We start from the raw sequence: 22,269 nt of genomic DNA on the forward strand, positions 1-22,269 counted from the left end.
GGAGGCCCTTTTTCATACCAAGGTGAAAACCAGCAGTTACAGCCTTCTACCCCTGACTGTGGGACATTCATTCACTGGAAGCTGTCCCTCAGCCCTTTGGATTGATCCCCTGCAGCCCAGCCTAGCCCCGCAGATAGCAGCCCCTGCCTGGCCACAGCGCAGCCCTTCCAGGTTCAGCACAAGGGCTTCCGAGCCCTGGGGCTGCTGTGGGGAGGGGGCCAGGGCAGAAGGGGTGAGAGGACATGGCCCTGCCCTGCCCTGGGGGCAGCAGCACGCTGCCCGTAGGCTCCAACGCCCCGACCATGCCCAGGGCCCCCATGCCGGCACCAGGGCTGGCACAAGCACAGGCCCCAGGGCTGCCCCCCGCACGCAGCATGGACCCAGGGAGCAGGGCAGCGAGGAGCCCCGCAGGGCCCCTGCGGCAGAGCCCAGCCCTGCGGGGCAGCGGCTGGGCCCCAGGGCCCCGCACTGCCCGGCCACCCAGCGCCGGGTTGCCCCAAGGCCCCACCGTGCCCCACGCTGCCACCCACGAGGGGACACTTCACACTTTTCACAGTATGAAAAAGCCAAGAGAAGAGAGAGGTGCAAGAAGCAGAGAGAACAAAGCAGGTGAGAAGGGAGCGGGAGTGAGAGCAGGTGCGAGTGGGGTTGGTGGGGGCCCTGGGTGCATTCAGACCCTGGTGGGTGCCCTCATGCTGGGGCAGAGGCAGCAGTGCTGGTGAGGGGCTGCTTTCCTGCAGGAGCTCCCAAAGGGGCTGGTGGGGCTGTGACCAGGGTATCCAGCGCCCTGTCACCGAGGGGAACTGACCTGCGAGCCAGGCGTGCCGGCCTGCCCCAAGCAGCTGGGCTGGGGCAGCTCGGTGGGGTTTGGGTGCAGGAAGCTTTGCCCCTGTTGTGGGTCTGAGATGCGTTTTCAGGCATTTCCTTGGGCTGCTGCTGCCTCCACAGCCCCCGGGTGCTGCTCAGAGCTGCGTTTCAGAGCTGCCAGGCAAAGTGTGAGCAGGTTGCTGGTGTCCTCGCAAGGTGCCCTTCCCAACGGCCTCTTTTGTTGTGAAAACTGCATTTCAGGGTGTCTCTGAGAGAGGCTGTCCTGCATGTTTTGCTATGTCTTAGCTGTTGTTTTTGCTCCGTGCCTCTTGGTTCGCCCCAGGACCTGTGACCCCGGCAGCAGCTTGAAGGGTGTTTGCAGAGGACCTCTGTAAGTGTGAGCTGTTTTGCTTCTGTTGTTACTTCCATAGTCTAAGGTGAGGATGAAGACTTGCTGAAATCTGACTCTGCTGGTGTCATCATTAGAAATGGCCTGGTCTGCGTCCCTCCCCGTGTCTAAAAATTGTTGGTGTGTAAAACTGGAGAGTGCTTGTTGTGCTTGGTGTGTAGAGGATTTACTGGGTTTGTTCAGCRCTGGAGAAGGAACTAGACTTTTGAGTTGCAGGAAGGCTTCCGTGTCTGGCTGGGACATGAGGCYYTGCTGTCTTCAGCATCRTGATCRCTGCTCCCATGCAATGCTCCTGTTRGGAAATGTTGCTAATAATTAYTTGCAGGCCTTTTTCCAACTCCTAATTGTATGGACTAAATGTAGAGRCTACSYAGRCAAAAAGTAATCATTTTGGGGTGTAGTAACTGGTACGTAATGAGTGTTTTGCTGAACTATGGCCCTTGTAAGGCCAAGAGGTGAATCAGGGAGGCCACTCAGGAGCTCACTCGACCATGGGGGAAGGCAGAGGGAGGTACAGGCAGCAACAAGCACATAGTCAGGTGGTGGGTAGTGAGGTCGCTGCTGTCTGTGAGAGCTAAGAAGATCACTAGTTTCATATCAATTCTTTGTCAGCAGCTGCAGGGCCTAGAGGAAGGATATGGCTTGGCTATTGATGACGAGGTCATTACTGCATGGAGTTACTAGAGAGAGTCCAGCATAGGGCTACAAAGATGATCAGAGGACTGGAGCATCTGCCCTATGAGGAATGGCTGTGAGAGCTGGGCCTCTTTAGCCTGGAGAAGAGAAGCCTGAGAGGGGATCTTATCACTGTGTATAAGTATTTGAAGGGAGGGTGTCAAGGGGATGGGGACAAACTCCCTTCAGTGGTGCCCAACAACAGAACAACAGGCAATGGGCAGAAACTGAAACACAGAATGTTCTGCCTGAATATAAGGAAGAGCTTCTTTCCTGTGAGGGTGACAGAGCACTGGAAGAGGTTGCCCAGAAAGTTGTGGAGTCTCCTTCCTTAGAGATATCAGAATACATCTGGATGTGATCTTGTCTAACATGCTCTAGGTGACCCTGCTTGAGCAGGGGTGTTGGATTAGATGATCTCCAGAGGTCCTTTCCAACCTCAACCGTTCTTTGACTCGGTGTGATATTGCCAGAGTCCCTGATAGGCCAGCTGCAGGAACAAGGCCAGGCTGTTGATTGTGAGATCACTTCTGGCTGCTGAACCGATTGGCTAGGAGCAGAGACGTGGCTGGAAAGGTGATTGTGAGGTCACTCCTACCTGAGCAGTTGATAAGCCAGCAGCAGGTCCGTGGCTGGTGTCTGTGTTTTGGAGCTCATTTCTGCCTGAGCAGCTGATCAGCCAGGGTTTGGATCACAGCTGAGGAAGTTCGAGTGAGGTAATTTCTGTCTTAGAGGCTTCCAGGCCAGTGACAGAGACCTGGCTGTGCAGGTGATGGTGAGATTCTGTCTGTCTGAGTCCCTGATGGGCCAGCAGCAGGCAGTTAGGCATGGGCGTTGAGTGTGAGGTCTCTTTTGTCAGAGTTCCTGCCAGGGCAGTAGTAGTTCATGGCTGGGGAAGTTATTTTGAGGAAGCTTCTGTCTCTGAAGCCCACAGGCCAGCAGCAGGCATATGGTGGGGGGTATGCACTTGTGAGGTCCCCTCTCTCTGAGCAGCTGAGAGGTCGGGAGAAGAGACATGGCTTGGATGCAGGTGGTGAGCTGACTCCTGGGTTTGTTGCTTGTGCCCAAAGGAGGAATTGACCACTGCAGAGCTCTGCAGCAATACAGAAAGGCAGCTAATTAATTAAGCAGAAGTCGATGTTCCACATGATCTGACACATATTCTTCTCCACTCCGTGATCCTGAGGTAGTCCTGCTATATTTAAAATGTAGTTGAACATGGACGTGGAGTTTGACATTCTACTTGTTTGTAAGTAGAAGCTTGCAGTCTCTTTCTGGTCAGCGAAGGAGTCCAGCTAGACTTTTTAGGCTGCTAAATTAATCTAGTGCTGGTGTAGGCAGTGATGTTAGTAATCTCGTATTCCCAGAATATGTGTGCTTTAGGAATTCTGGAATTCCTGGGTAAGAAAGGTTAAATGGGTTCACCACTAGCAGAAATTCTGGAAAACTGGAAGAAAATCCGAAGTACCTCAGGTCTCAGTAAGGGTAGAGCAATTGCCCTCTGTCAGGAAGAATGACCACTACAGACTTGAGAAGGGGACGCCCTCCGAGCTGTGGCCAGGTACAAAGAATGAATTGTGCACTAGAAAGTTAGCTAAAATTTATAGGAAGACTCAGGGAATGTGGACGGAAGCATTGCCATTAGCATTGTAGGAATGAAGACAATGCCTGAGCCCAAGGTATGGGTTGATTCCTTTTGACATTTTGTTTGGCAGACCAGAGAGGATCCCAGGGACATTTGTCCTGGCACATACAAGGCTTTTGGCAGGAAACGAAGCTGTTACCCAATATGTTATGCATCTGCAGAAAATTTTCAAGAAAAGAGATATGGAGCTGTGATGACCAAGTGTCTGCCTTGAGGAGATTACCTCCAACCTGGAGATTATGTTAGGGTAAAAACTCACAAAGTCAAGAATATGTTACAATCAGAATGTGAGGGTCCTCTACAATTCTTCTTATGGCCTTATTCTGCTCTTAAGGTTGCAGGTAAAGAAACTTGGATTCATTACTCCCAAGGTGGTCCCCAGCACTATGGCAGCCTCAGAGGACACTCCAGTTCCTTGAGCAKCTACTGAAGAAGGGAGAATACCTTTGCAACTGCAGGAAAAACTAATAAAGGAAAACAGTGTTCATCTCTTACACTCTGTAATTATTTTGTCCTATGTGTTTAAAAGCGATTTGGGGGTTGTTTCTATCCTTTATAGCTATTACAAGTTCAACCCGAGGCTGGGAAAATAATTGCATTGCCCAGTCTTTGACTAGGGTCTCTCACATGGGGAATGTGTCAGAATGTTGGTCCTGCCAACACCACYCTCCATCCCCAGACACYCATTTTGGTTGGCTAGCAGAGCCAGCTTCTGGTTTGGCCTRCTATCAGCCAAATRTGACATGTTTACACCCTTGGGTGYCAGATTTTCAGCAAYAATCCTTTAAGGCACGTCCATATGATACAGCTCCATGGTGTGTCAACATGCCTCATGGAAACCTCACAGTTTGGGTAGGAGAAACAACGAACTCTATCTACACACTGTGGTATAGGCAAGCAAGGTTTCAGCCGGGCTGTTCAAGGGCCAGCAGTAAGAATAACTCAGTAATTTGAAATAACACTGAGCTAGAGAGATTGCCTGCTTGGAACCTTCTTGGACCATAAATTGTACACACTGTCAAGGATCTTATAATAGTTCTTCTTCAGTTGGCACACATACATTGGGGAGTAATGGTCAACTTAGCCCTGGCAATAACCATTACACCATGTGCATTTGGAAGAATAGTAACTGGTGTATAGGCGCAAAACCTTTTTAAATGATCTGTCTAGGCAAATGGGAACTATCAAAGTGTAAAAATACTGTTGTGATTGATGTTACGTCCTGTCCTACTGGCCACAGGAACAAGACCAGCCTAGTAGATAAACCTACTATTCTGCCATGCGGGTGGTTCTGCTTATGTCAAACCATCACCTACAAGAGTTTACCACCACGATAGGCTGGCACCTGTACCATGGGATGCCTCGACCCTTGTGCCTATCAAACAACAGCATTAACACTGGGCTTTTTGCACAATCACTCTCCAGGGCTCCRAAAAAGGGACACCTCTAACCCCATAGGGAAAAGACCCCCAAAAATGCCATCAATTTGTGTGTGCACTGTTTCCAGCTCTAGGCATGCCCGAGTTGAAAAAGCTCTTGCCAATATCTCCGCTGCCCTTGCAATCATTCAAAACACTTCTGCAGATGTCTTTAAAAATGTACAAAGTGAGCTCTCTCTCTCTGAATTAACCCTCCAAAATCGATGGGCCCCAGATTACCTGTTGGTCACACAGGGAGGGGTGTGCATACTGGTATATAACCACCACCTGATGTTTGTATGCAAACAAATCAAAGCAAATTGAATATGATGCAAACRTCATTCAACAAYATGTTTGTACTTTCCRTCAAAGAGYCAAAGAGCAGTCYCTGGCTAATACCCTAGCAAGAGMTTGGTCATRGTTKTGGTCATGGCTCACAGATCTGGGAGTGTGGACCAGGCCTTTTTAAATCATTTTAATGTTAATTCTGGCAGGAGGAACTGCTTTTCTGTTGTGTCTCATTAATGGGTCAAATATGCACAACTTGCCTCTCAGGGGGAYGTAAGTATAGACCAGTATAAAATGGAAAACAGGTATGCATGAAATAAAAGGCAGGAATGTTAAGGAAATTTYCTTTATACTCYAGTYTKKCAGAAAAAGAACATSCAAGGTTGCACRCRCTGCAAGCAGAACRTCTAACCTGACCTTGCCTTAGYGCTGTTTTATGTACGAAGCTGAWGATAKGTAAAGAAGTCAGTTGACTCCAGCTAGCAGACACAAATACAAAACCAGAAGAGATGCAAAATCAGGTARTGAGTAAGTCCAAGATGAACGATATAAGGCTGGCACAGAACTATCTCGTACTGTAACATGGCAAGGGGATTGGTAAACCTAAGAACCATGGATAGATCTACTTGGTTATATAACTAAARTATTGAATATGTAACAACTTACTGTTGTTTAGAGCTAAAACAAAATGTTCGTTGGGGTGTCTTCTTTTGCTGCAAGCCAAGAGGAATGTTATTCGTAGCAAAAGCAAATTAAAAGAAAAATGTGATTCCTGCTGCTGATTATCAGTGCTCAAGAGTGAACAAAAGAAAAAAGATCATTTTAACWGTGGGCTCRGCTTGAGGACCTCCTCCAGCTGCTGCAAGWCCASRYCTGSCATGCAAGCAGCTGCTCCCTTCTCTTCTAAGCCTCTTCCTACTCATGCAGCTCTTTTCCCAGCGCAAATCCCTCCTGCTCACCACAAAACTCCAAGGACTCTCAGGGGCTAACAGCAGCACTGCACACCATGCATCAGGCACTGCTGCAGCACCCTTTGACACCTCCCTCAGCTCCAKSTGTCAACAGCCCCCAACCTGCCACAGTGACAAGAGGAAAGAAAGCTGAGCTCCAGTGCTGAGTTTCAGGAGCTCGGCTAGCTTTCCCCCACGCTCATTGCCTCTCCCYGAGCCCCCWGCCCTGGGGCTGCACTCCAGAGGCAGGCCCTAGCAATTTGACTGCCTTTTGCCATGGTGGCCCTTGCACAGCCAGAATGAAATGAAGCCCTTGAGATAGAAGTACGGTGGAATGAGTTCATACCATTAATTCCTTGCAGTGAAGAGGCAACCTATTGTCTTTTACTGGAGAAAATATCTCTTCTTGCTCTCCAATTTCTGCTTTTTCACAGAATGAGACAACAGGAAAATCTCTCTTTTGCTGCTAAAGAGCAGTGAGAAGGCAAAAGAAGGTGGTGTATGAAAATGCTTGCAAGCTATGTCAGACACCCAGAAGAACTCGTGTCCTTCCGACCTACCAAGTGAAGCAATTCTGAATGCTTGTGAAATTCGGTACCCCTGGTTGTGCATGTTGCCAGGGACACCTGGCTGCAAGAAGCACTTGAGAGAGGGCCAAGCCTTGCAAGAGGCAGCCTCGGCTGGAGCTGAGCCCTGGCAGGAGCAGGAGAGAGCCAGGCATGGCTCTTGAGGGTGCTCTGCTTCTTCTGCTAGCCAGGCTGGCTGGGCAGAGGCTTTGTCAGTGAGGGGCAAGAGATGGGCAAAGGCAGCTGCCTTGCACACCCCCAGGCATGTCCTTGCAGGCTGCCAGGCTGAGTGTTTAGCCAGCCTGCCGGCAGGAAGAAACCTCTTGGTTTCTCCCAGGACTTCCCACCCCCTTCTCRGCAGCTCCAGGGAGTCAGGCAGAGGCTTTCAAGGCCAGCGTTATTGCTCAGCTCTGCACCTTTGTGAGCACATGTGCAGAAGCCCGTGAGCCTTGTGCATCAGGCAGCCRAGGCAGCCTGTGCCTCTGGTGGGAGCAAGCTGAGCTCTGGCTGCACTGCACTGCTGTGTGCAGCTGTTGCTGGCCCACTTGTGGGCGGAAGGACACACAGGGTGAGGGCCATTGCCTTGGTGCAAGTGGCTGCTGAAGAGCAGGAAACCTGAGGCYTGTGTGCAAGGGAAGCTCTGGCTGCACGGCACCTGGCTGAGCTGGGCCCAGAGCTGCTMTCTGCYCCTCAGYGCAGAGTTCACGGACTCCGTGGGGGCCTTGGAGCATGCAGGTCGGTGYRCYTTGTCCCAGGGAAATTCCTCAGGGCCAGCAAGAAAYTCCCACCTGGCYRCAGCAGCTCCTRCCTGCCTCTTTCACCCCAGCTCCCTGCCAAAYCAGCCTGSKGCYCTCCARGCRCCTCCCRTGYYKGCTGCCTGYCCCTGCCTCCAGCCCCATGGCTCACCTCACCCYTGCWCTCCAGCRTGCCTGGCAGTGMGTGCRCAGCCTGGCAGCAGGTGTTTGCTTGTCRCTYCTTGTCCCTCTGCAGGAGCSTCTCCTGGKSACGTGCTACTCTGGCCCCAAGGGCAGCTGCTGCCTCCTCRTGRAGTGRATCTCCTCYGAGTGAGGACCCCAGGGGCTCTGCTCACAGCAGGSACACAGTCCCYATGSAGAACACCCCATCACMATGGCCKTGTAGGCATCRTGCCACCACCATCACAAAGCCCTGCTGCTCACYGTGGCAACACCCCWCACCAAGCCCTGGGGATYGCTCTGGGCACCCCCATCAGAAAGCCTTGGCAGTCTYCATGGGCACAGCCATCCCCATGGCCTTGCCTCCAAGCCTCTGCTTTCAGCTTCACAGCCTGCTTGGCACCTGAGAGCTGGGCAGCACCACMAAGCTGCACCCACAGCACAGCTCCCTATGTTTCAGCGATGGTGCGAGAAACCCTACAGATAGGTAATGATACTGAAGAACAAGGGAGAGRGGCTATCATAAAACAACAYTGCAAAGGACAGCCAGCTGCAGCTRAGTAACTTTGATACCACAGTACTTTGCAGCGTTCGTGGAGGAGACAAATCAAATGAGCAGAATAACACAGAGTAACATTAGGTTCATAAAGTCTTATTAACATATTATACTACACACCCCTAAATGAATAATGAGATGGTTATGACATGCTAATTATGTTACGGCCTTCTCCTCCACTTGCTATGCTAATTTACATGAATGTTAAAGTGTAAGCACAGAACAAATACATCATGTAATGAAATTGTAACCAATAGAAGAATTTTTAGAAAGTACTCTCTGAAAACCGSGTATAAATAAAGAATAAGGGGAGAAGGTGTGCTGGCTTTGTGGATCTACCACCTAGTACCCAWCTCTGCACAGAAATTAAATAACCAAATATCTGGACCCTGTATGTTTATAGGGTGCTTGCACACCGGGTAACAAAATGCAATGTGGGGACAACGCAGGGATAACTACAAGCAGGCTGGGGAAGCTCTAGGGTGAAGGAGCATCCCCCACAGGGCAGGGTCATTCCCCCATGGAGACGGGGCTGCATGGGGCAGGGCTGCTCACAGCTCCCGCTTGCCCCAGGACACTTCCCAGGGGTTCTCAGGAGGTAGCTCCAGGCAGGGATGACACCAAAGGCAAGGAGCTTCCCCAGGTCCCTGCTTTCAGGTCCCTGCTGCTGGAGTGCAGGGAAGGGAAAGGAGCTGCCAAGCCTGGACAAGAGTCCAAGACTCCAAAGTGGACGGAGAGACCAGCAAGTCTGCAAGAAAGCTCAGAAAGTTCCTTCCACCACTCTCTGCCCATCACAGCACCAGCAGCACCTTTGCTGGCCCCAGCAGGATTTTTCCCTGATGCCCCTGAGCACCTGCCAACAGGCAGATGCCCCTTGATACTGCCCCACTGCCAGGAGTCATCTGTGCAGCTGAGCTGAGCACACAGGGCTGTGATGGAGGCAGTGAGTCAATGCTTCCCTGAGGAGATGTCACCTTCAGACYCTTGACTGTCTCTGGGGAGGTGCCCTGAGGGGCTGTGAGTGTCCTCCAGAAGGGCACATCTCTTCTGCCGCCACTTTGCCACGCTACACGATTAGGTGTGCATTGCTGTTGGAGATGGAGGTATCTGAGCATAGATACACCTTTTCTTGCTTCTGCCTTGTCACCATCCATKTTTCCTGGCTGTGGCTGCTTTAGYAAATCCAAGCTCTCTCCATTCATTCCTGAATCTGAAGAGAAAATGGCTCTTCCTGTATGGTCAGACTATTTCTGACCCCCACAGTGCTTAATGAAGACAGAACAAGGTCTCCCGCATGGTGAGTGCTCTCCTAAAACTGGAGAAAGATGTGCTTCTGTTCAAGAGCAGGTAGTACTACTACAGCCAGGTATTTAAACTGTCATCATCCCCGAATGTCACCTTGAGAAAGTTGTGGTGTTCCTTCTCTCTGCTGGCTAGCAGATGCTGGCCAGTTGTGACTGAAGAGAGCTCAGCAGAAACCTGTGTCTTGCTAAAAGTTGACCTAGGGGACACCATAATGTTTTGCCTGCTTAAGTTTTCCTTTCTGAAGTAGCAGACCCTGCTGAATGAGAATGTATTTTTATAGGAATAGATTTATGTTTGCCCTCTAGCCCACAATGATTTCTGTTTGGCTTCAGTAGTCTACTGACAGCAACTATGTGAAAGGTGCAGGTAAGGATCTCATTTCTGTTGTAGGAAGTTTCTGTGCACCTGACACAAAGGGGAGGTGGTCCTGTAGTGATGGTACCAGCTGCGTTTGGGAGCAAAAGTGCCAAAAGGAAGTGCTGTTGGTGAAGGTTTGGAGAATCCACAGCATTGCCTGGTCTTTTGGAAAGCAAGCAGAAGACCTGCCAACAGCTTTCAGTCTCTATTCCTGAAGCAGGACTACTTGCAAACCTCCATCTTTGTATCTGCTGACCAAATACTTCACCTGAGTGTTGCCTTCCTCGCTGCCAGGTGAGGAAGTGTGCAGCTGAGACTTATTGCAAGACCTAGCTCCTGAGGCCTCCTTTGGGAGTATGTTACTTAAGTGGGTGCCTGAGAGTTTCTTCTTTTCTGGAGCTTGCAGAAGGTAGTGCTTGACATGTTTCCTTCTGATCTGGACTGGCTTAGTAACCTTTAGTTTGTTGCTTTCCTTGAGGAAGGAGGCAAGCTTTATGCCTAGGCTGTGGTGGTCTGATGTTGTTAGTAACACTGGAAACCTTAGGTGCTTGATGGGGGTTTTCCTGGGAGGCCTGTGAGGAAGAGGCTGAAGCTGGTGTGGAGGGAGAAGTAGGTGTGTGTGGGTGGTCTGTTGCCTGGGTGAGGTGTGGGGTGTTGCTGAGGTGCTGCAGTGGTGGCAATAGCTGCTGCTGAAGACTTTCCCATGTTTGTGTGGGAAATGATCCATGAGGTGCCTGGTGGGGGCAACTTTGGGACCTGAAACATAATATGAGGAGTGTGGGCCCTGTGCAGGGCAGTGTGTCTCTGAGAGATGTCCCTGTGGCTGCCAAAGCCTGTTCTGCCTGTTTTATCCTCAGCATTGAGKCATRTGTGGAGGACCCTTGCCAGACTCAGGGAAAGAAGTAAAAATCCTGAGTTACACATTATTCAGGGAGTTAATGTGCCTTCCTGCTCTTGGGTGGCATGTACCTTTTTACCTTGGAAAACTCCAGTTCTTCTGCTAAAGCATGGTTACTGCAGTTGTGTGGATTTTCATCCATTCTTGTCCCTTTGTGACCGTATGTGTGGCCAGGGGCTGGTGGATGTGTCRTGGGGGCTAGCCCTAGGCATGACATTGTCTGTGCTGAGTCAATATGAGAGGACCTGCTATTTCTAGTGCCAGCAGGAGGCATCCAAAACCAGTCGAGTGWCTTGGACAACRTYGTTTKCTGGTTGTGTGYCTCTACTCATGGGCAGCAGCAAGAGCATTTCACCTGGAAGTGTTCAAATCTCTTGGTCAAAAATCTGAATCCGACAGAGCATTTGTGCTACTATAGCTTCTGTTGGAAACCTTGGAATAACACAAGCGCTGTCTGGAAAGAAGTGTGTATGGGGGGGTGGAACTGGAGAGAAAACTCCCTCTTGGCTATTTGTTGGATGAAGTGGCTTTGTAAGGATTTTGTGAAAGGGAAATTGCAGAGGTGCAAGCAGCTTTTAATCTGTTTGGATTTTCTCCTCAGTTACTAAGTCATCTTGTTCCTCACTCACAGAAGAACGATGTGTGCTTGGGCAGYGGGGTTAGTCTAGAGGCTAAAAGGGCACTGCTTGGCTTCCTGTGCCTGTCCCTGTGACTCAGCTTGGGTCTCCTATTTGTCTGTTTTCCCTTGACATCTCATCATCTCCCAAAGAATCTCCTGGGTCCTGTGGTTCAGTCACCTGCTCCAGGCAAATGTGTCCTGGAATTGATTGCCCTTTTCCGTTTTTGATTGCCCTTTTCCGTTTTTGATTGCCCTTTTCCGTTTTTGATTGCCCTTTTCCGTTTTTGATTGCCACTATTCCATCAGAGAGTGACATGACTTCTCTCATCCTGAGGAACTGAAGGACTGTTTCCAGGGCCAGCACTGATGCCTGATCTGGGGGCTTAGCCCTCGACTACGGGAGCCTTCTTTCAGAACGGAGACCTGCCTTGATGCCAGAAACTGTTGACAAGCTGAAATTTCAGTAGGTACTTTTGTAGAAATTTATCAGCAGACTCTAAGTCATGGACTTTGAAAGCATTTGGGGATAAACACATCCAGTTAAGTCCCGGATTTCCAAATTCCAGGAAACACCATCAGCTGGAGAGTAAACTGTTTCCAGGTTTAACCCCCTTCCTTTAAAGCCAGCTCTCAGAAATCGAGAAGGTGAAGGCTGTACTCCTCRTGAAGCCTGCCGATGGAGATCGGTGGAATTGTCTTATTGGAGTTACTGAAACACGAGATGGAATTTAGCTGCCAAGTGGATAAGCTTTGGTCTGTATGAAGAAAGAGCTGAGCTTTTAGTGAAGGCATTGAAATGCTAGATGGTTTTCTATTATGAACACTGTAACAAGGATATTTTGCAATGGTACCGTGTAAGAAGGAATGCTTTTAGTGAACATATCTCTTATGCCTATTGCACACCAAACCTCATGTGCACTAGACTTGAACTATATAAAAACCTCTGCTGAAATCACTGGATTTTATTCCCCTAGGCAAGGTTCTTCATCTGTCTAATAGTCCGTGTGTGCAGGAGGTGGGGGAAGGCTGGCTGCAGATGAGTGTCTTGACTCAGAAACCAGAAATGTTTTCAGTTCTACAGAAGCAGCTCTAAAGAGATTCAGGTAGRGTGTYCTTGYRATACTAGTATCCAGTTYCCTGGGAAARCACAGCAGTCAGGTGCTTCAAGGGCACAGAAGTAAGTGAAAGGGAACCTGGAAAGGGAAAATGCAATGAAACTCAAAAAGATATGTCTGCATCCATCTGAATGCACAAGTGGAAAAACCTGGTTCACATGGCAGACTATCTGTAAGAATGCTCTAAATGGAGCTCCCAGGGAGTCCAGCATACATGGCCATGTGGAACCTAAATGATAGTTGGTGCTGTCCTCTGGCCTTCCCAGGTGCTGGTGCAAAGGAAGTTTGGATGAGAATATCAAACCAGGTGGAATAGGCTGCTATGTAACTAATAGAATCATAGAATCAATCAGTAAGGTTGGAAGGGACCTCTGGAGATCATCTAGTCCAACCTCCCTGCTCAGCAGGGTCACCTACAGCATGGTAGACAGGGTTGCATCCAGGCAAGCCTTGAAGATCTCCAGAGAAGGAGACTCCACAACCTCTCTGGGAAACCTGTTCCAGTGCTCCACCACTCTCACAGTGAAGAAATTCCCCCTCACGTTCAGGCAGAACTTCCTGTGCTTCAATTTCTGCCCATTGCCTCTTGTCCTGTCACATGGGACAACTGAAAAGAGCTTGCCCCCATCCCCTTGACACCCTCCCTTCAGATACTTGTACACATTGATAAGATCCCCCCCAGTCTTCTCTTCCCCAGGCTAAACAGGCCCAGCTCTCACAGCCATTCCTCATAGGCAGGTGCTCCAGCCCTCTGATGATCTTTATAGCCCTACGCTGGACTCTCTCCAGTAGCTCCAGTTTCATCTCRAGTCTGCAGCAGCAGGCAGTGCCCAGAGCCCTGCTGCTGTTTGCAGAGGAGCTGCTGTTGCACACAGCTGTCTCTGGGCAGTGCTACCAGGTTGCCATGAGCTCCCTTCATCCCGCAAGGCTGGCCCAACTCAGGAGCAGAGGTCTATCTGAAGGTGACTCCTTCCATTCCTTGTGCTCCCTCCTCCTGGGTCATGTTCACTGCAATAAACTAAAATAATTGTTGTTTGACTCTCTCTAAGCACTGAAGAAAGACTGATTCCAGTATTGCAATTTGTCTTATCAGAGGATGATGTTCTAGTTAGATTCCCGCAGGCCAAACATCCGGTTTGGCAAGCCAGCACAAACTCTCTCTCTCTCWCACACACACACACAAACACTCTTCAGTAGCAAGCAGTTTATTAGTAGACACTTACAAACAGACGGACCCGATGGTAATCCCGAGAAGGACCACCTCAATGCTTGTCCCAATCGTCTGCATGGTGAGAGAGAGTTGGCAGGCACAATCTTTTCGGGCATCCCCGAGGAGGCAACGTGGTCCTCTGTTGTGTAGCAGCCTCTCCCTCCTTTGGAAAACTCTGGCATTTATGATTACTTGTGGTAGGCAGGAGTCCTGGCACCTGGAGCCAGCAAGTGCAGGGAGTCTAGCCCAACTCCGCCCCGGTTGCGTAACCAGGCTATGATACTGCGCACACGTGCAGACTTATTTTGGGGGCCACATTTGACTTTGGGGGTCGCTATTTCACTACTCTTCAGCTTCTGACCTTCATGCTGACTGCTTCTCATGGTGATTCTGTGGCTGGAAGCTACAGAATCTATATGTAACCAACCACTGTTCTTTCTCACAGATTTCCAAGACCTTGTTAGTTACTTATTTGTATCCCGCTTAACACAGTGGTATTGTTCTAGGCACTAAAAAGTTACAGCACTAGACTATTCTCAGAAAGTATCAGGTAGTACAGATACAAAAGTTGCAACACGGACCATTCCCATCAAGTATCACGTAGTACGGATATAGATGATTATATACTAAAGGTGGAAATGTCGGATATAGATGATTATATACTAAAGGTGGAAATGTCCCACTCAGAAAGCCCCTATTCCATCTCTGAACTATGCAGGACATCTAGATGGGGAAAAGAATAGAGTTTGTTTTCGCATTGTTCAGGTAGTGAGGTAGTGATTCAGGTGAGTCAGTTTGGGCTTCTCAGGTTGCTTTGGAAGGCCTTGGGCTGACGTGAGTGTCAGATCCCTCCTGTGAGCTTCACAAAAAACCCAACCAACCAACTAAACAAACAACAACAACATAGAAAAAAAAAAGGAGAGAGAAGGAAGTGGGATTCCCCTTTTCCCCTTGCCCAGGCAGAAGTGAGCACAGCATGGATGTCTGCATGCAAAGTTGTGCTCTGTGCTCCCATATAATCACTGCAGATGGAGAGCGGAAGTCAGTAACTCACACAAAAGCCTCTAGTGACATTAGAAGAGACTGAGGTTGTCCTAGGCATGTGCCAGTGCCTGCTTGCTGTGATGGAGCAAGTGTGAGACCTACGTCCTTCTAGAGCATGAGTTGGGGGCCAGGTAGGGAAATTCCTTGGCCCCCTAGATCCTAGATGCCCACTGCTAGCAGAGCTCCACTCACTAGGAAGCTGAGACACTGTCAGATGTCGACACTGTGGAGAGTTGATGTCATCCAGTGCAGACACTTGATTCAATGACAGAGACACAGGCCTGCAGGCTGGCATGTTGGATGCCTGGGTGGTCCAGTACAACCACATATCTCTAGAAGACACAGCATGGGATCTACAGGAAAACCATGTCCCTTTGGAAGTAAGTGTCCCAGGGCATCTCAGGTTTCCTACCAGTGCCCAAACAACTGGATCTCATCACTGCCTTTAGGCCAAGTCCTTCCGACCTACAACCAAGTGTACTTCATRAATGAGAGAGGCAAATCACACCAAAATCTCTGCTCTTGCCTCTGCACCCTTAAAAGCTTTCCTCCCCTTGAACCTCTTCTCATCCTTCAGTGAGATTTTGGATGATTCTCCATGGCAGGAGAATGAGAGGTAACAGGTAAAAGCTGACAAATGTAGTCAAAAGTGTATACAAGGATAAAAATCAGTGAGGATCTCTTCCTGGAGGCTTTCAGGATGCAGGTGGACAAACCTCACAGGATCTTGGTGTGGATTCAGTGCTGACCACCATGTGATCAGGAGGTTGCACTAGTCTTCCCAAGGTCCCTTCTGATCAGAATGGTTCTGTGAGTCTGTCATCTCTGGTGATAACTASTGCAGTTCTGGCAGGCAGGAATTCCTTTGTTGAATGCAGGTTAGCACCTGACATGGCCTCCCCAGAGCCAGGCCCTCCTAGTGGTGTGAGGCTGTCTCTTGGGCCTGAAAGGTTTCACATTCAAGGGTTAATGATGAGTGACAGCTTGTCCAGAATGGGCCCTCCTCACAACCTACAACCCCTGTACATTACAACATGATACCAAGTAAGTATGACACAAACAAAAAGTCATGGCATGAGGGTGACTGCACTCCAATGTGCCTAAGGTCTTCAGTGCGCACAGAAGAGTCCAGAAGGACTGGGAGAGCCTTAAATCTCCTAGGCACATGTATATAACGCTGACTTTGTCACTATGGGAGGCTGAGAGAGCTGGGTTTGTTCAGCTTGGAAAAGGGAAGGCTTTGGGGACACCTAACAACAGCCTCCCCATACCTACCAGCACACCATCAAGAAGATGGAGCCAGGCCTTTCCCGACTGTGCATTTACTGCCACACTACATCTCTTCTTGACCTTAGGGCAAACTTTCAGTTTCCCTGTGACCATGGAAGTATGCCAGACACAAGTATGACCAGATCAACYGCATGTTCCTTGTCCTGCTCCAGGAAGAGTCATTCAAGTTCAGGACTGCTTGGTAGGCAGCTCCAAACAGCCTTGATTATTTTTTAATTTTACTTCACCTTTTATTGCATTTTTTCCTTCTTTTCCACCATCCTCATTCTTCTAACATCCAAATCCCCTCCCGTAAAGTCAGTCAACCCTTATTTACCCTTTCCATATTGACCTTGCTTTTGCTTTCTCTGTACATTAACTTTTCGTTTTTATTTATTTTTTTTCTGCGATGGTTTCCACAGCAGTCCCTACCTTTGTCAGCAGTCCCTTTAAGCTAGTAGCTCCTTTTATTATGTGTAGTGGCCTGCAGTTCCTCCTGCTGTTATCCTGTCAGAGGCACCACAAGGCAAGATGGACCATATGCACACACACACATTAACAGCTGACACAAGGGAACTTCAGTTCAGAGAGGCCTTGAGCAATTTGGGGATTCTGGCAACAGAAATCTCATGATGTTATACAAGAAGTGGTAGAGCCTGCACTGGGGGACAGAACACCCAATGCATCAGGACAGGCTTGGATGAGCCTTGGACAAGTCAGGTTTCTTGGTAGTGGGAAAGAGCCTAAGAAGGGGAAAGCAGGCTAAAATGGGAACTCACAACTCAGCTCCAGGGCAATAATGCAGCATACAAGAAGCAGAAGGAGAGAGATGCTGCAAAAGAAGAATTCAAATATTGTGTCCACCAAAGCAGGGATGGAGTTAGGGAAGCTAAAGCTCCCGGAGGGTAGGCACTTGCAGGGGACTTCAAAGGCATGAAGAAGAGCTGCTACTGCTTCAGTAATGGTAAAGCATGAAAAGGTAAATGTTGGCTCTTTGCAGCAGGGAGCAGAGAATCTAGTAAGAGCAGATATAGGGAGGTCTGAGGAGCTCAGTGCCTTTTTGGCTTCAGTCTTCATCAACAAGATCTCCTGGGCTGCTGTGCCCAGAGTCAGGACTGAAGACCATGAAAAGCAACATGAAGTGCATGAGGATTGAGGGATGACTTGCAAGAACTCAACTCCTACAAATCAGTGGGATTGGAATGGCTGCATCCAAGGACACGTAGAGAGCTGGCTGATGTCATAGCAAGGCTGCCCTCTGTCATCCTAAAAAGGTTGTGGAGATAGGATGAGATCCCAATAACTGTAGAAAAGCGAATGTTACATCCATCTTCAGAAAAGGCCAGAAGATGATCCAGGGAACCACAGGATATTCGGCCTCAATTGGTTGAGGACTGTGTCATGGAGTGATTCCACTCATTTCTGGGCACTTGAGGGAGCAGAAGGTGATATGGAACAGGCAGCATGGATATACCCAGAATATATTGCACCTCAACAAGCTGATTGCATTCCATGATTAAATAACTTTATTTGTGGTTGGAGAGCAGAAAATGCCTTCCAACTTGATTTTAGCAAGGTGTTTGACACTGTCTCTCATGATATTCCTGTGAAACTTCTGTGAAAGGTTGTGGAGATGGAGTGAATTCCCAGTGAGTGGAGAAAGGCAAATGTTACATCCATCTTCAAAAAAAGGCCACACGGACAATCTGCAGACCTGCAGACACTTCAACCTCACCTTGGTGAGGAGTGAGTCATGGAGTGAATCCTCTCAGATCACCTTTCTGGGCACAAGAAGGAGAAGAAGGTGCCTGTGGACAGTTAGCACGGATTTACCCATGGTAAATTGTACCTCGCCAATACGACTATCTGCTATGAATAAATAGCTGTATTTGTGGATGGAGAAGAGTAAAAATCCTTTTCCTAGACTTCAGGAAAGTGTTTGACACTGTCTCCCACATGTGCATTAGAACATTACAGTCCAGAAGATCAGACAACTGGATGGGTAAAAAGCTGCTTGGATAGTCAGGCTCAGAGGGCAGTGGTGAATGGGTAGTACTCTTCCGGGAGGCCACGGATATGTGGAACACCACAGGGTCTCTCCAGGAACTTGTCCTGTTTACCAAGCTGGGAGGAGTGGCTGATACACCTGAGCACTGTGCTGCCATTCAGAGAGACCTGGACAGGCTGGAGAGTTGGGCACAGAGGAACCTCCTGAGGTTCAACAAGGTCAAGTGCAGGGTCCTGCACCTAGGGAAAAACAACCCTAGGCACCAGTAGAAGCTGGGTGCTGACCTTCTGGAGAGCAGCTCTGCAGAGAAGGACCTAGGAGTGCTGGTGGATGACAAATTGACTATGAGCCAGCAATGTGCCCTGGTGGCCAAGAGAGCCAATGGTCTCCTGGGCTGCATTGGGAAGAGTGTTGCCAGCAGGTTGAGGGAGGTGATCCTGCCCCTCTACTCAGCCCTGGTGAGGCCTCATCTGGAGTCCTGTGTCCAGTTCTGGGCTCCCCAGTCCAAGAGAGACATGGAGCTACTGGAGAGAGTCCAGCGTACGGCTATAAAGATCATCAGAGGGCTGGAGGACCTGCCTATGAGGAATGGCTGTGAGAGCTGGGCCTGTTTAGCCTGGGGAAGAGAAGACTGGGGGGGATCTTATCAATGTGTACAAGTATCTGAAGGGAGGGTGTCAAGGGGATGGGGGCAAGCTCTTTTCAGTTGTCCCATGTGACAGGACAAGAGGCAATGGGCAGAAATTGAAGCACAGGAAGTTCTGCCTGAACGTGAGGGGGAATTTCTTCACTGTGAGAGTGGYGGAGCACTGGAACAGGTTTCCCAGAGAGGTTGTGGAGTCTCCTTCTCTGGAGATCTTCAAGGCTTGCCTGGATGCAACCCTGTCTACCATGCTGTAGGTGACCCTGCTGAGCAGGGAGGTTGGACTAGATGATCTCCGGAGGTCCCTTCCAACCTTACTGATTCTATGATAGGTTCCCATAGTTCCTGGGTCACATTTCCCAGCACCACATGGGAACACAACTCCACAGGGCATGTCAGGCAGCAATGGCTTCTCTGTGTGTCTATAAGGGCCTTTATGTAAAATTCTCATCATTGTTTGAAACGTATTCAAAAATAGATCTTTTCAATAATTGAAAACAATCTTTGTTTTCAAATTTTTTTATGAATTCTATTAAATATTTTCAGGTGAGTTTGCACATTTACATACATATATACATACATACATATATATACATACATACATATATATATGCTTTTCTTCATGGTACACTTCCCAGCAACACTCTGAAGAAAAGTTTGTTCTGAACTACTACTCTATTCAAATTGACATGTTACTGCTCTCTTCTTCTGTCTCTCCATCCTCTCTTTCTCTGCCTAGTCTGTCTTTAGACAGGCCTCCTGGCCCCTCTGCACTCCGGGGAAGTTTCCTGTTCGATCCTGCCAAGCAGATCCTGAATGAGCTGAAACACCTGCCAAAATTTCACCCAGACTGGTGTGTCCCCTTATCCTTATTACAAGCTCTCCACTGGCTTATCATCTGCTCTAAGGGAAAGCCCTGTGCACTGCAGCCACCCTTTTGCACAGAGCACAGCTGCACCCCCTCACCACCCCAGCCTGCCTACCTCCAGAGCCCATTTTCATTCTGCCACATGAGCTCTCCCACCAGATGTGTGTAATTCCACAGGGAGAGGGAGAGGGAGGTGCCAGTAAAGGGGACATGGCTGGGAAGCCATGGGGGCCCAGAGACACCATGGACATTATCTGGAGGCTTCCGTTTGCAGCTCTACTTTCCTAGAGTAGCCCAGGATGTATTATTAGCAGCCAGAAGGTTTTTCATAGTGTGATACCAAGAAGAAGTCATTCTGCATGCTCCAATGTATGATGGGTAGATGAGCTGAACTGTGCAAGGCCTGCTGGGACAGCCCTGGACCACACTTGAAGTACCTGACCCTCACTTGCTTTTATCCACACTGCACTGCCAGAGAGGACGTTTGTCCAAATTAGCCTCAGATCCACACTTGAGATTTCATCTCACAAGAGGGTTCTCTTGCAAAGATGAATCCATGAGTTATCTGATACCAGGCTGTGAGGGAGGAGAGAGCCTGTGATCAGACAGGAGATTCAGAAGCTGCAGGCTCCAACCAGCTCAGTGACACAATGCCAAACGTGCTCAGCTGAGTTGGACACCTGTGTCTGAACTGTCAAGTCAGAAATGCCTCCTTTAGAGATGAGAGAAGCATGTGGAAAGGTGAGAAAATGAACTCTGAGGGGGCTTACTACTGCATTGGAAGTAAAGAGTTTCTAGAGTACTGCCAGATGAGAAGCAAGTATCTGCACCAATTATGTATATGGGTAGTATCCACATAACCTTTAGTATTAGGAGAGGGAGGCAAGTGCTGTGCCTCTGCCCTTAAAAAAAAACTTGTGATTGGACAGCTCCCAGGAGTGCTAAATTCAAGAATCTCCGACAAGGAAACGTTTCTTGAAAGTTGACCTCTTCTACTCCAAATACTCTAAGTTGCATATTTCTATGTATTTCACAGTCTATGTGGGATATCTGCCTGCAGATCCTGGCAACAGCTGAGGATTCCCAAGGCCTGAACCTCAGTGCACAGACGGGCAGCAGTCTCCCAGCATGCCTGGCTCATGCCGCCAGGGCAACCTGGGACCTGTGAGCCAAGTCATCTCCTCACCTCACAACACTCCCCAGCTCTCTATCCTGGCAGCATTTCCACACACAGCACTGCTCTCTCCAGACACCTCATTCTACCCTAAGCAGCATCAAGACATTAGGGCCATCATCTATCCCCACCACAGGCCACCATCACTGTGATACACCAGTGTCCCACCCCTCACCTCAGAGAGAGTTCCCAGCCAACATGCATCAGGGACACACAGGACACACAACCAGATGTGGCAGCAGCTAGGGGACCCGCAAAGGCCGCAAACCACACCAAGGCTAGCTCTCCGGCCTTTCAGTTTGCTTGTAATCCTCCAAGGGCTTGCAACAAGCACTTCCCCCGAATAGCCCCTCACAGCTCTAGGTTGGTCACTTGAGGAAACAAAGAGCAGAGATATTGTTCAGATCTCAGAAGAATATCTCATAAGGTCCCTGTGGTTGCAATAAGGTAGAATTCCTACAGCACACAGACACTGGAAATCAGAGATTTCACCATCAATCTGTGAGCCATGCTGCAGGCCTTTATGCAGGTGGGACAGGCATGATCTGAGAGTCAATTCCCAGCCCTGTGCAAGCTGCTGGCCTTCCAGCTGCTCTGTCAGCAGTGACCTCACCATCAATGTCCCAACAGGGTGCCTGCTGCTGTCCTATCAGGTACTCAGAAGAGATGACCTCGCAGCCATGTGCCTGTCAATGGCCTGTAATCCTCTGAGACAGCAGTTACTTTACTGTTACTTCCTCTGCAATAAGCCAAACACAGACCAATCAACTGCCCAGGCAGCAGTGATCCACCTGAGGCTAGTGCAGATGGCTGGAGCCCACAGACTGCATTGTGCTGCCTGCAGGGCAGGGCAGGGCCCTCTCACCCCTGGGCACAGGCCCCTTGACCACAGCAGCTCCATGACTTGGCAGCCCTCCCGCTGCACCCAACAAGGCTGGGCCATGACCAGGCAGGGTCTGCTCCCTGCGGGGCCAGACTGGGCCCTGGAGGGTAGCTCCATAGAGCTGAGAAACCCCAGGGGCATTGGGCAGCCAGGAAGAGAACATCTTGGGGCCTGCCAATGCTGAGAAGTAGAGGTGTGGGGCCAGGAGGGTGTTCAGGGAGATAGCCCTGATGGACTCCTACCAGCACTGCCCACCACAGTTCAGAGGAAAATGCTTGAGTTTAGTAGGGACTTGTGGAATGGGGATAACACCCCACCTGTTTCCAAGCTGCTCCCCCAAACAGGCTGTCTTTTGGGTGCAGAATTTGGACCCCCATTTCCAGGGGGACAGACGATGCAGCCATCTGAGGACATCTCTGAACCCTAAACATGCTCTGCCAAATTGGAAACATAAATGCATTCACAGAGAAGGAACAGAGATTCTCCCAAACAAGTAGATGCCTTGGTTTTTTTACAAGCTGAAGGATCCATTTCTAAATGCACATTTCTGGCAGGCTCTGCAGAGACCCACAGCATCTGCAGGACTTCCCCGCCTCCAGGACACTGGACCAATTTCCTGCCAGAGCCATATCCCCAAAGAGGACCCAC

This window comes from Rhea americana, unplaced genomic scaffold (genome assembly GCF_003343005.1).
Source record: "Rhea americana isolate MKP2758 unplaced genomic scaffold, rheAme1 scaffold_586, whole genome shotgun sequence".
Taxonomy (NCBI): Eukaryota; Metazoa; Chordata; class Aves; order Rheiformes; family Rheidae; genus Rhea; species Rhea americana.